Source organism: Orcinus orca, chromosome 13, assembly GCF_937001465.1.
Source record: "Orcinus orca chromosome 13, mOrcOrc1.1, whole genome shotgun sequence".
In the NCBI taxonomy this organism is placed as follows: domain Eukaryota; kingdom Metazoa; phylum Chordata; class Mammalia; order Artiodactyla; family Delphinidae; genus Orcinus; species Orcinus orca.
In genome coordinates, this window is record NC_064571.1 from 48,231,134 (window position 1) to 48,245,477 (window position 14,344).

The window sequence follows — 14,344 nt, forward strand, 5'->3', positions numbered from 1 at the left end:
GTTGGCAATGTTCCCTCCATTCCATAGTAAATCATAAGAATGACAGCAACATTCTGTCAGAATGTTAGATAAATAATCATTTTCCTAAGTCCCAGGCACTCCTCTAGATGAGAAGAAAACCAATTTAGAAGCAGTTTTACGTTTGTGGAGTGTGGTCACAAGAGCACAGTACTAACAACAGGGGGCCTGGGCTCTCAAAAATACTTATCTGTGGCCTTGGAAATTCATTTAAATCTCCAAGTTTTAAAATCTGTGAAATGTGAAGATTTGAAACCTTACCAATTCACCTCTGATATAATGTTTTAAGCTTGAGATCAAATAATATTAAAATAGTAGTAATTACTTTCAATTGCCAGATGCAATAAAATTGTGAGTAGAAATTTTGCCAATCAAATGTCATGTCTGTTGATTGATTTCATAACTTTCGGAGCATCCAATGAACAATTGTTTCTAACACTTTTAATATTTGCCAAACACTCATAAGTAAAAGTAATCTGAATACATCTAAAATATAATAGAAAAGATCTATCTTCAGGCGAGTTAAGGAAATAAAAGTCCATCTCTGCAGGGTGCCTGGAAGCAATTGGAGGGAGAGTTAGTGGAGTCCAGGAAAGTGGGCGTGGCTGGCCTTCAGGGGTGGATAAAAACTTCACCTGACTTTTAAAATTTGGTAGATAAAAAATAGCTAGCAGTGTGTGCATACTTGTGTGTGTGTGTGTGTGTGTGTGTGTGTGTGTGTCTGTGCGTGTGTGTGTGTATACGCATTCTCCTCTGCTGGGTGACACTAACTGCACTGGGGCCACTGTCACACTCAGATGAAGTTTGAGTCCCTTAACAACTCAGGCCCTGAAGAAGCACCTTGCAAAATGGAAGCTCAAGGTATGTGACCCAGAGTGCTTCTAAATTGCAGGAAGTCTAATGCTGACCTACTGCACTGAAAGATACTAATGAAGTTTGGTACTTCTCAACCCATTTCAGAAACCAAAACTGAGTTGAAGATACTCCTTGACTTTGCTAAAATTATTGAGCTCCTCTCTTCCCTCGCTTCAGAAAAGAGATGTTCTGGCAGAGAAAGTCACTTAAACACACACACATACACAAAATATCATACAATTTGTTTTATTTACTCTTCTTCCTGTATTAGGTTTTTGTGGAATTTGTTCAATCCTCTTTTTCTATGTAAAGTAGAGGGTTTGAAGCAATAAATATAAGAGGTATTTTACTAAGATCTCTGTAAGTGATTGGGCCCAAAGCCATTCAACATAAAAACTTGAGGAAGGCATTCTCTACAGAAAAGCCAGCATGATCTTTAAAAAAATTAAATGTAAGCACACTACTGCCATGCTTCTAATCCCCAGATGACCTCTCACTGCTCTTGGAACAACAGCCTAAGTCCCTGCTGCAGCTCATGCCTGTAATGCATTTTCTGCCTGCCTCCTCATTTCCTTTTCACACCCCTGGCTCACTGCACCTGATAGCACAGCTTCCTTCTATTTCCCAGACACGCCAGGCACAGTTAAACCTTGGAGACTCCGCACTTACTGCCTCTGCTTGAAAACCACTTCCTATAGCTTATTCTTATCCTTCTGATTGCACATTAACTGGTTCTTCCTCTGACAGGCCTTCTCACTGACCTTAACTAAAGAGACCTACTCTGTGCTCTGCCTGTTGCTCTGTTAACTTTGTGGCACTCAAAACAATCAGTAACTAACTTGTGTAATATGTATTTACATGTTTGTCCTTATGCATCCCTAGAATGTTACCTCTATGAGATCAGGGACCTCATCCTTTTATGTACCTTTGTATCTGCAATGCCTAGAACAAAGCTTTGCACATAGTACAGACTCAGTATTTGTTAGATGAACGGAGTTGCCCTAAACTCTGCCATATTCTTAGTACTGAAATCAACTCAGCTAGAGACCCACACATATTATAGCATATTAGAGATATGCTAGTTCTCACCTTTGAGAACTAGCCTCCCTTTCTTATTTTACTACAGATGAAATGAGACTTCACATAGACACGAGTTTGACTAGGGTTGTCTACCTAACAGTTATATAGTTACCCCTGGGCCTGTAGTTCTACTACAACCATATTACAGAAGGAAATAATCCCCCATAGAAGTCTACTGAGGTAAGCATACATCAGTCTAGTCAATGTAGGGTTTTGGGTGGCTTAACAACTATGTATTTATGAAGGTCAAACATGTTATCAACATTTACCGCCTAGATGGAAAATTAGCCTTGAGCCTTTGTTCTCCCCAGAAATAGAAGAAATTGTTCCCAACTGGTATCAGCAATTAGTTAAACACATCACAGCTCTTTTTCTGTCATCCTTAGAAAAACTATTCAAGAAACCAACACAGATGACCATGGCAACTCTAAAACATCAGAAGAACTAGCCTTTTAAATAAGGTGTATGTATCTACAGTTTTCTATAAATTTTTTCTATGTTTCTAGTGTAGAAAAAGGGAGTAGAGGTTGTGTGTGTACAAAGCTGTAATCGAGGTGAAGGGATAGAGGATGAAATTGTTATTACTCAGAAGCATTCAAAGTTGGACATACTTACCTTCTATGGACCTAAGGCTAGAACTCAGTTGAATTCCTCATTTTTCTTAGGAATCCTTTTTTTATCCTTATTTTATTTATTTATTTATTTTAATTAAAGTATAGTTGATTTACAATGTTGTGTTAGTTTCAGGTATACAGCAAAGTGATTCAGTTATACATACATATATATCTATTTTTTTCTAGATTATTTTCCCTTATAGGTTATTACAAACTATTGAGTATAGTTCCCTGTGCTATATAGTAGGTCCTTGTTGGTTATCTGTTTTACTTATAGTAGTGTGTATATGTTAATCCCCAACTCCTATTTTATCCCTCCCCCACCCCCTTTCCCCTTTGGTAACCATAAGTTTGTTTTCTGTCTGTGGGTCTACTTCTGTTCTGTATATAAGTTCATTTGTATCACTATTTTTTTTTATTCCACATATAAGTGATATCATATTTGTGTTTCTCTGCCTGATTTACTTCACTTAGTATGATAATCTCTAGGTCCATCCAAATTGCTGTAAATGGCATTATTTCATTCTTCTTTATGGCTGAGTAAATATTCCATTGTATATATGTACCACATCTTCTTTATCCATTCCCCTGTTGGTGGACATTTAGGTTGCTTCCATGTCTTGGCTACTATAAATAGTGCTGCAATGAACATTGGGGTGCATGTGTCTTTTGAATTATGGTTTTCTCCAGATATATGCCCAGGAGCAGGATTGCGGGATCATATGTAGCTCTATTTTTAGTTTTTTAAGGGACCTACCTCCTTACTGTTCTCCATAGAGGCTATACGAATTTACATTCCCACCAACAGTGTAGGAGAGTTACTTTTTCTCCACACCTTCTCTAATATTTATTATTTGTAGACTTTTTGATGATGGCCATTCTGACTAGTGTGAGGTGATTCCTCACTGCAGTTTTGTTTGTGTTTCTCTAATAATTAGTGATGTTTAGCATTTTCCTGGGACAGACATGGAATAGGAAGAATGAATGGGGTTGTCCTATGCTACCTACATGTATTTATTGCACATTAATGTAATATATTGTAATACAGTCAAAGTAATAGATGGCCCAAAACACAACCAAACCACGTTAACATTCCTGGATCAGCAACACACTGAAGTCATATATGCTTATAACTTTTCAACAATCTCCTCTTACTCTCTGTTTTTAGAATTTATCTTCTTTTCTTTTTACTTTTTATTATGCTTTCAAAATGCATGTCTCAGCTCACAACACTAGGAGGGATTTTGTTTATATTAACATCCAACAGGGAAAATACTATTATACAATCTTATATTTGGTTGAAATTAAATTTAATCATTTTCTTCATCAGAATAACTATTCACTGCATAATGAAATTCCACTAATGCCATATCAGCTGCATTATAAAGACAAGCATAAATCACAAAATGACATCAAATTTGTGTAGATTAAATAATTCTTGAGAAAATTCTGGAATATTTAAAGCTATTAGAATACTATTAACTTTCTCTTTACAACCTTATTTTTTCAGCAGAATGAGTTTTCTAGAGGTCAACAAAGTCATCTCTTGACCTCTAGACAGCATTTTTGAAAATACAATGTCCACCATAAAAATTCTATAAATATCTTTGGAACCGTGAAGAGAAAACAGGGGAAAAGAACTTTAGTACCTTACCCAGTTATGCTTTAGAATATTAAAGCTTCTAATTTCTAACTATAGACACTCTCATTGAGGTCATGACTGTTTTGTCTGCTGAGTATATTTAGAATCTTCCAGTTACTAATATCACATCAAACTTGAGAACAGAGATCTAAAACTTTAAACGTTAAAAATTTAGGGATGGAATTACATCACATTTGAGAAATAAAACTATTAAAATAACTTGCGAAGGGGGGATAAATTTCATACAGTAAAGTGATAAATTAATGAACCTAAACAGAAAAAGCAAACAAAGTACAGATGAATTCTATGCACTTGGCTGGCACCCAACAGCTGGTGTTCTAGCCCACTGTTTCATATTCTATAAAACTGTCTCTACATAAATAACTATGCTCAGTGACTGTCTTTCACACAGAGCAGGGCTTTTGTGAGGAATGACAAATTAAGAGTACAAGTTAGCCAATGCCACAAAAGAGCCAGCCGATAGCCTTTCATATATACACATAGTAACGGCACAAAGTTACTATGTAATGTAATTTTACTTTTAATTGCTTTTATTTTAACTTGTGGACCATTTTACAACATTAAAGATAGATATAAGGGGTAAGAAATATAAATGAACTATCCATGGCTTACACACTGTTTTCTAGAACCTTAGAAAGGAAACTCAAGTCATAGAAGATTGTTTTATTATTGAGATCGCTCAGAAAACCAAACTCCAAGCAATTAAACCAAACTCTGTTTCTTACTGCTACCCAAGTACAGATATTGTGGATTAAGATATTCGTATTTGTGTTAGCATCATTACTTAGCATTACTTTTAGATTATGGAGTGAACCCTGCACTGCTCTCTTGCAAGGCCATCCTGAATCTGGCAGACTAATAGCTAGGATCTAATCCTTCCCTTGATCATAGGAATAACACTTTGACTCTCGCTTCCAATTATTCACAAGGTATTCTATTTTGACTCATCTCTCCACTGTGACATAACACATTAGCCTGAGATGAACATTTGGCCATAACGTTCTCACAAGCCTGGACTAGATTCATGTACACTTAAACCTGTGCCCTTTCCCACCTACTCCCCATAAGAATAATGATGATTAATAACAGATTGAGAATAACTATCTACACTCTTCAAAGGATAAGGCATGAAAAGATGTGTGTAAAGCACAATGCCAACATTCCACCTTAACGTGACGTCTACGATTCAGAAGTAGCCCATTTTCAGAGATAATACTTGAGAGAATCCGGCCAATGCTAGCATTTTTCTCCCTCAGTTTAGCTATCCAAATGAAATGAAAAAAAAACTATCTGCCTTGGGAGAGATCCTATGAGAGCGTGGACAATGTGGTTTTTCCAGGTATCTATTCAGCTGCTAAACACACCATCACTCAACCTCAATACAAAAAAAAAAAAAAAGTCTGTGGAGAAATGCGATTCCAGCAGTTGGTTGATGGACAGAGTAGAAGAAGGAAACCAATTTTATATTTCAGAGAAAAAAAATGAAAGAGGCTTAAAGTCAAGAGCATTTATTTATATAAGGTCACATGCATAGAGCTGGCTATCTGGAGCTGATTCCAGGTCTTTCTCATCTCTGGAGGCCCTTTACCTTCAATTCTTTCTGTCTCAGAAAACAACAAAAAAACCCACCCCAGCTCACAATAGTCTGGTGTGAGAAATTCTCACTTACTAGCTCAGATTTCTACTTTTTTACCCCATTTTTCTTTTTATTTAATTCTCCTCCCTAAAGAAATTCATGTTGTTCCTATAATTCAATAGGCTCTGTGAGATATTCTTTAGAATGCATATTACTTAAAGGAAGCATAACTGGATTTAAAATGCAATAAAACCACTAGCTATACTATTGAATGATTATGCTCCCTGTGTGGTCAGTTTTATAGACATGCAACTGAAATTAACAGTGCCAGATATTGATTGAAAGTTAGTGAAGTGATTATTTCATTTTTACCACAAAGCCTGATATATGCCATCTCTCTATGTAATTTCTAATAAATCTAAATGCTCTGTACCATTTTCCTTTATCCACTAAAATGTAAAAATCTCCCAAAAGAAAAGGAAATTTCCCCTCTATCTCTTGGTGATCTCTTTCTCTAAAATTCCAGCATCACTGGCCACTTCAGCCATATAGCCCTGAACATACAGCCTTACATAGTTAATCTTTTCCTATTGCTTTATTTTAATTTTTAAATTAAATCATAAACTACTGATGGTAAAATACATGGTAAAAATTTTATTGTACCCCTCAAAGCACCTTTTAGTATAAACCAGGTTAATAACTGTTAATTGGATTACATCATTAAATTCTATTGTCTCATTCTTCTTCCAACTTGAACTGAAATTCTGTTTGAGGTTACCCATTTCCTCATCTCCTTTCATAGTGCTTTACAAAAAAACAGTATGGGTGAAGTTAGGGGTAATATGTAGTTTTCTTTCCTCACTTATGATCCTGTTCTGAACTATTAGACCTGATATATACCTATAATTGGCTGCTGGGTCAATATTTTTTTTTAAACCTGACGAATTATTTTATTTCACTAAAAAATAAACTTTGTATATAACAAGACTTCAAAACATACAAAGAAGTATTTTAGCACAATAACCATATTATCGTATGAAAAAGAACACCAATATTTTACCAACAGGAGAGTTCAACCTTGGTGTGCTCTTAGGATAATTCATACTCTTGATATTTTTATTGACAGGTTTTACAATAAAGATTATCTGTAGAGTCCATGATTTGGCATGTATTACAGGGAAAAAATAATGAAAAAGTGGTTCAATAATAGTCCCAGTGGCAGAAACAGGTTTTCAAACACTCAGAAGGAGTATGGGTGTGTTAGGAGGGAGATGGTGATACAGCAGATACACAATTTGGCAACATAATATCACAAACCATCAGCATTTCCTCCTTAGTACAAACAGTGAAATGGGTTGAGCCTGCATCAAACTTAGAATAAGTCAGAAGGGACTACACACTCACTGAAGAAAACTGTCTGATGAAAGTAGGCTTTCTGTAAATAAATAGGATTTATTTAATTACTATATGACTATGAGTCTATTTCACTGAGACAACAAACTGTATCGGTTTATAGCTTGTGTTTTATCATTTCTGGTAATCTACTCTGATAAAAATAAGGATACCGAGCACTAGTCTGGCTTATAACTTTCTGAGAAAGAAGTTCTGGAATAGGGTTCTGGTATAATTACATGCAAATATACTTCTGCCATGCATTTCCCATTGATTCTATGTAGGTCCCATGAATTCATAAGTATTTTACTATACCACAGTACTCTTACCCCCAGAGAAAAAAATCCAATCCAAGATCATTGGTATAACTCTAGCAGTATGAGCCAGAGACTCATATTCTACCATTTACTAAAGCAAAAGCTCCTTGGAGGTGAAGAGAGAAGAGATTTTTGTGTTATTAATATTCATAATTCCATCCTGCCCTTCTAGCACTTACCACCAATTGGTGCCTGTTATATAGTAGATGCATAGACTAAGGAATTAATAATTGATCTGAGGAAAATAAACTTTCTTCCTGGAGTTTAACATAAACTTAACCAGAGGAGTAAACATAAAAAAGGCAGGAAAAATAATTCGTCTCCTGCTTCCTTGTATGATAGGAGATCATAGAACAGATCAACAAAAATTAGATGATGCTGTACTAGAAAAGTTTGATACTTATATTTACTCTGAGATTCTATAAGGGTTGTTTTCCAAGGCAATTCCAAAATTCTGACATACAAAATCACAACACGCCTCTCATGGAGTTTGGAATCAAATTGCCAAATAAGCAGAATATTTGTCTCCACTTGGGCCTGGCTGACAACATAACAAGTAGGAAACTGCCTATATGGAAGATTCTGGGGTTTCTCCAAATGACAATACTGGACTGAAATCATTACCTCTGTTATTACTGATTAAGTGACCATAAAGGTGTGGATTTTGTCTCTGGGTCTCATTTAATTCAATAACCATTAATTATATTTCTATTATGTTCCAACACATTGTATAAAACTATGGTAATTTCAAAGGTGAACACGACATGATTCTACCTGATATATTTGAATATCAAAATACAGTGAAAAAGAAATGCACAAAACTACCTATAATTTGATTAGTTCATTAGATTACTTGTTTCATGATGTGGTCCCCAAGAAAGTGAAATACTAGCTGGGACTGATTCAATGACCAACAGAGGGCTAAAGGTAGGGACAATGTTTTAGCATCAATTGGCCATGGTGGAAGGAATTCAGAGGGTGAATTGATAGGCAAGTCTATGGTGAAAAAGCACTGCTGAGATAATCTAACAAATTCATAGTTGTGGATATGATTTCCATGTTCTTATTCTTATTGAAACTAAATTGCTGAAAGCTGTGAATAAAAAGAAACCAAAAAGTTAAACTTCTTGAAAGCATTTTGGTGGGTCAGGTCATGTTCTCAGAATTAAAAAAATCAAGTTTGTTCTGGGTCCTGAGGGAAAGGACTCTAAGTAGCTTACATAAGTTAAAGAAATTCTCTTCTTTTTGTCCTGCTTATGGGAGGAAAAAGGGGCAAAATTTAAAGACAAAGGGGCAAAAATTAGAGCAGTATATTAGTTCCCTTTCTGAATGTAATGCTGGGAGGTTTAAGAGTCTATATTTGTACAAGACATACATCAGCCATCAGCATCTTCATGGAGACAAAAAAAAGAATAGTATCTTAATTTTTTAAAAAAAAGTTAAGATAGAAGATCTCCCTTTGATAGAGACAGATCTTTGCTGCATTTTATTCTCAATAGAGAGGCAGAGACATGAGACAAAATGGCAGGTTACAGTTAATGAAATCAAGGTGTTTGGTTTTTATTAAAATAAGCAATTGGAAAAAAATGGACAATTAAAATTTAAAAGAAATATATGTAATGAGAGCTTCTAGAATCATGCTATTTTAATACAGTGTTGTTTTGTTTCAATAGTTAATTTGGAAATTTTTAAGAGTTGCATGGGACATCATAAGAATCCCAGATACTTAGAACTGTATACCACTTGGACTTTGTGACCCAGCTCAAAGTGACTGTGACAGAAGGGAATACTGTATAGAAACTGTGGCAGGCCCTAAAAAGACAATCACAGGAATGGCCTTGAGGGTTTTAAAGCAAAGTCATGCCTTCTTCTTCAAAAAAAGATTTGCTTTCAATAGATCACTCCTGGCTTAGAACTGAAGTGTCATAGTGCAGGGAAGAGTTGAGAGTGTAATTTTTGGAGCCAGACTGTCTGAGTTTGAATCCTATCTCTCCCCCTCATTAGCTGTGTGACCATGACCACAACACTTAAACTGTCTGTGCCACATTTCTTCTCTGAAAAATGGGGACAATAATAGTACCTACTTCATGTGTCACTGTGATAATTAAATAAATAATGTACATAAAGCGCTTATGAAAGTGTTCGACAAATGGTAAGTTCCATATTCATGTTTCTTATTATGGTTACAACTGGATCTTGGTGGAAACTCAAGGTCTGTGCTTAGGACACCAAACGATCAAACAACTTGAGCTACCTGACATAAACTGGGTGTTATCTCATCCACCAAATGCTAAAGCATGTTCAAGGGTAGCCCATCATCAAAAGGCTGTGGTGCATACTTGATCAGGCCCTACTGAGGCCTAAAGAAGGGACTAGCAAGTGTTATAAGCAGGTGGTTAATGATATAGGTGCACCTCCTCTTGCTTCATTGCCACTTCTTTCTCCATTCTTTATGAGAAGTCCCCTAAATCCTGTGAACTAGGAAAAGCATTTTTGAACCTGGTTTAAAGATGGTTCTACATGATACTCTGGCCCCAGCTGAAAGGGGAGGGCTGCAACACATCCGGTTGTCTTCTTTGCCACAGGTTGGTCAGGGACTTGGAAATAATGAAGTTGAAGATTTGATGAAAAATGAATCTTGAAAAGAGACTTGTGGATGAGACTCTTGGAATGGACACAGAGTATAAGGCTATATATATTCCATGGGAATGTTTATCAAAGGATACCAGCTGCAGAAGAGACTCAGTAATTAGCTAGATAGATGACACAATCTGTGGATGAAGTCTCTTTACCTGGACATTTCTGTCCTTGTTCAAAGGCTCATAAACAAAGTGGCCATGATGGTAGAAACGTAGGTTATGCAGGGGGTCAATAAAATAGACTTTTTCACAAAATGGCTGATCTACTGCTACTACTTAGCGCCCAGTCTTCCAGAGGTAGAGATAATGTAAAGTCTGATGTGGCATCACAACTCAAGGAATCTGGTTATAATTTCATAACTTTTTGAATCCAGTTATCAAGATTTGTTCTTCCTGGATTATATACTTATTATGTATGTATGTGTGTGTGTGTGTGTGTGTGTGTGTGTATACATATATATATATATATATTTATATATATATTTATATATATATATAAATATAAATATAAATAAATATATATATATATATATATATATATATATATATATATATATATGCCTTCCCTGCCTGTCATGCTTCTGCCAGCAATGTTTCTGCAATGTTAGGGTATTCAAATAGCATTCTATTTCTGACCAGGGAATTTAATAGCAAAAGAAGTAAGGCAATGGGTTTATACTCATGCATTCATAGCTCCTGGCACACATTCAATCATTCAAAAGCCATGGACATCATGAAAAGTGGAAATGGCCTATAGAAGACCCAGTCAATTTGCCAGCTATGGAATACCACCTTACAAGGTTGGATTTGGTCCCCCTGGAAGCAGTATATGCTGTGAATTAGGAATAAATATACATTTTATGTTGAATCTTAAAATCTACTAAAGGAGACCACTAAACTAGATATTATTAGAAAGCCTTGATGCCAAGAAAATTATTGATTCTGGTGACAATTAAAACTATCTCTTATATACTGTGTAACATTGTTTCCCAAAGTGTGTTTCACTTATCACTACCTCTCCAGGATATGTTAGCAAATGCTTTATTGTCAAATTATTTTGGAAAATTTGGACTAGGTTAAATAGGCTTCTTTATTTTAAAACCTTTCAGATCCTATAATACGGCAAAGTGCCTTGTGAATTTCCAAAAGGAGTATTTAGTAGCAGCATATCCCAAATTTATTTGATCATGGAACCCTATTTATATTTTCGGAACTGCTTTTCTTATATTATTGTGCTACAGGGAAATGTTCAATGGAAAATTTGAGGAGATGTCATAAATAATGGTATCTGGACAGGAATAATCAAGCAAGTGTTGATGAGAAAATTATTGCTATTATGTTTATAGAGAAATTGCAAAATTTGTAATAATAGCCCTGGATAAATAGGTTTGGTAGACTTGGTATAAATATACTGTTAGACAGAATTCTTTAGCTTTAGGAAAGCCAATATCTAAAAGTGACAAATCATGAACCAAAGAGTAATTATGTTCCCATATTCCCAATACCTCCACTTACCAGTATTAAAATCAAAGCAATGAGAAATATGATGCATTCTGGATTCATAGGCATTTAGTCAAGAATATTTAACAGTTTCTAAGAAATTACTGGAGGTCTATTCTCTCTTTTAGTCAGGCATAGTTATATGCAATTAATTTTTGTAAAATTTAGAAAAATTTGTCAACAGATTTGTCAAGCACTGTAAAGATAGGAACATCTGCAAAGTAAAGACACATTTGTTTTTATTTTCAGAACATTTTGAAACAAGGAGATGGCATTCAGTTCTCAGAACTTAACAAGCTACCAGGTAAAGAAATGGAACTGTTCATTTTCAACCTGTGACAGAAGATACAAAAGTAACTAATTGAACAATCCTGCTTGATTTCCAATATTAGAGAAAACCTAGGGAAAACTGACTGATAGGCATGAAATGTTACTTACAACTGAACATCCCCCATGTGCTGATGGGCCCTTCGGTTTTTGTCTTTAGAAGAAGAAAACCATTATACACTTAACAGTGCTATTTTGGAGCTAACAAAACCTGAAGTTTTTAACAAGTGATGCTTGTATAGCCTATTCTGTGATGAAAGTATCATATATTTCATACTTCCATTCTCTCTTCTTCTCACAAGCCTTTCTTTCCAAGATCTGTCAGTGCTACTGTAAGAGTTAAATTACATACTCGAGATTTTTTCCAAGTCGCATAAATATAAACCTTTGAACTGGAAACGATGTAATTTAAAATAGGCCATAAGTTACTAGAAAAAGTTATTTCACACACTAATGGTGTTCTTGTGCCATTACTTTACTCCAAGTTATTGACCAACTTACAAGTGTTCATTTGTTAATGGTTAACCAACCATTATTGATCATGCTCACCTAAAACTGATCTATTTGTTTGCTCAAAGAGTAGAGCATAATAAAAGGAGAAAACAGCTTCTAAAGCTTAGCTTTGTATGTTACATTATAGAAAACTATTCAATCACCTCTATTTAAGGCATTGTGGTAGGCCAAACCAGGAATTCTAACTAGGAGAAGGGGAAAGGTGGCTCATTTAGTCAAACTAAATTCAGCATCTTATAAATTAGGCCTCCATCTCTCTGGTTCATATGTATACTATCGTTTATATAATTTGTTATAATTAAGAATCTTAATTATACCAATAGGCCTAAAGTTTTTTTATGTTGAGTCCTCTAACATGCTGTTTCTTATAGAGACTGACATAAAGAATAATATTCTCTTTGTCAAGGCCATTGGAAATAAATGTACAGAAATAAATGTACGTACACACACACACTCTATAGTTTTTCTACATTCATGGTCAAAAATTGTTAAAACTTGAGATATCTGAAAATGTCAAAGATTAGTAGAATTTCTTGATTAAAATATTCAGCCATCACAGTAATAAGCACATACCACAATTCCTAGCTAGGATAAGGATTCAAATCATGTTAGTTTTTTACAGCATTAATGATAATAGTAATTGATGACATTTACTAAGATTTTGCTGTCAGTCTCAATGCTAGGCATTTTTTTTCCAAGTAATTTTATTAATCCTCACAATAAAACCTGAGATACACATAATACTGTCTATATTATAACCAAAACTTGGGAAGGCTACATAGCTTGTCCAAGGTAAACAAGACAAAACAAATCCACAAAATAGTGGGGCTACGATGAGAACGTAAAACAGTGCAGTCCCCAAACATCAGTTCTTGAATCATCCTAGTATTTTGCTGAAAGAGCACTGTATCGCTGTATCTCTGATGGCACTTGCCACAAATATACACTTATTTATGTATATCAAAATACACTTATTTATGCATAAGTCTTTTCCTACATAGCATATCAAAAATGTCTTGCATGAAACCAGAAAATTTTTTTTCTTTCTAGTTTCTGCCACATATCTGCACAGTATCCTTTTCTACAGTTGATACTCAAATGATGATTACATTCACATATGTTCCAAGAAGACTGTAAAATAATGCAATTTATCAGCCAGTTAAAAATGGTGGAGACTAGAAAAAAGTTATAGAGGAAAGTCATTGACTATTTCCCTCTCTTTCCCTCCTACTTATCTTGAAATTTTAGGGCCTCATTGACTTATTGACAATTATTATAAACAAAAATAAAATGAACTAATGGAAGAGAGATAGAGAAAATAAGTAAATTATACAATAAAAATTTTAATGCATTGACTTATTTTATATTATTTCTGTACCCTCATAGAGTCTAGCAAAGGAGGTAAAAATTCTTTCTTCTCTGTGTTACACAGCTTTCTATATACCATTCTATAGCACTCTGCACATTGTGTTAGAGTCACTTGTAGACTCTCCTGCCTTTTAACTGGATTGTGAGATCTTTGAGAGATATTTTTATATCCTCAGTACAAAATACTTACTGAATTAATATGTGAATGAATTAATCAATGAATGAATGGAATTTACTGTACTAAGAATAAAAATGGCTAAAATACAAGCTCAGCTCTTGAAGACCTTATACTCTATTATGAAGGACATATACAAAGGAATCATTACTAAAATATAACTATAATAATAGAGCTATGCAAAATAGGAGCACAGAGAAGTAGCACCTAATGAGAAATAGGAATCCTTATAAGGTCTTTGTGGGGGAGAGTCTGGGGAAAAGTCCTATAGATGATTACCTGAGTGGGTCTTTGATAAATGAAGGGG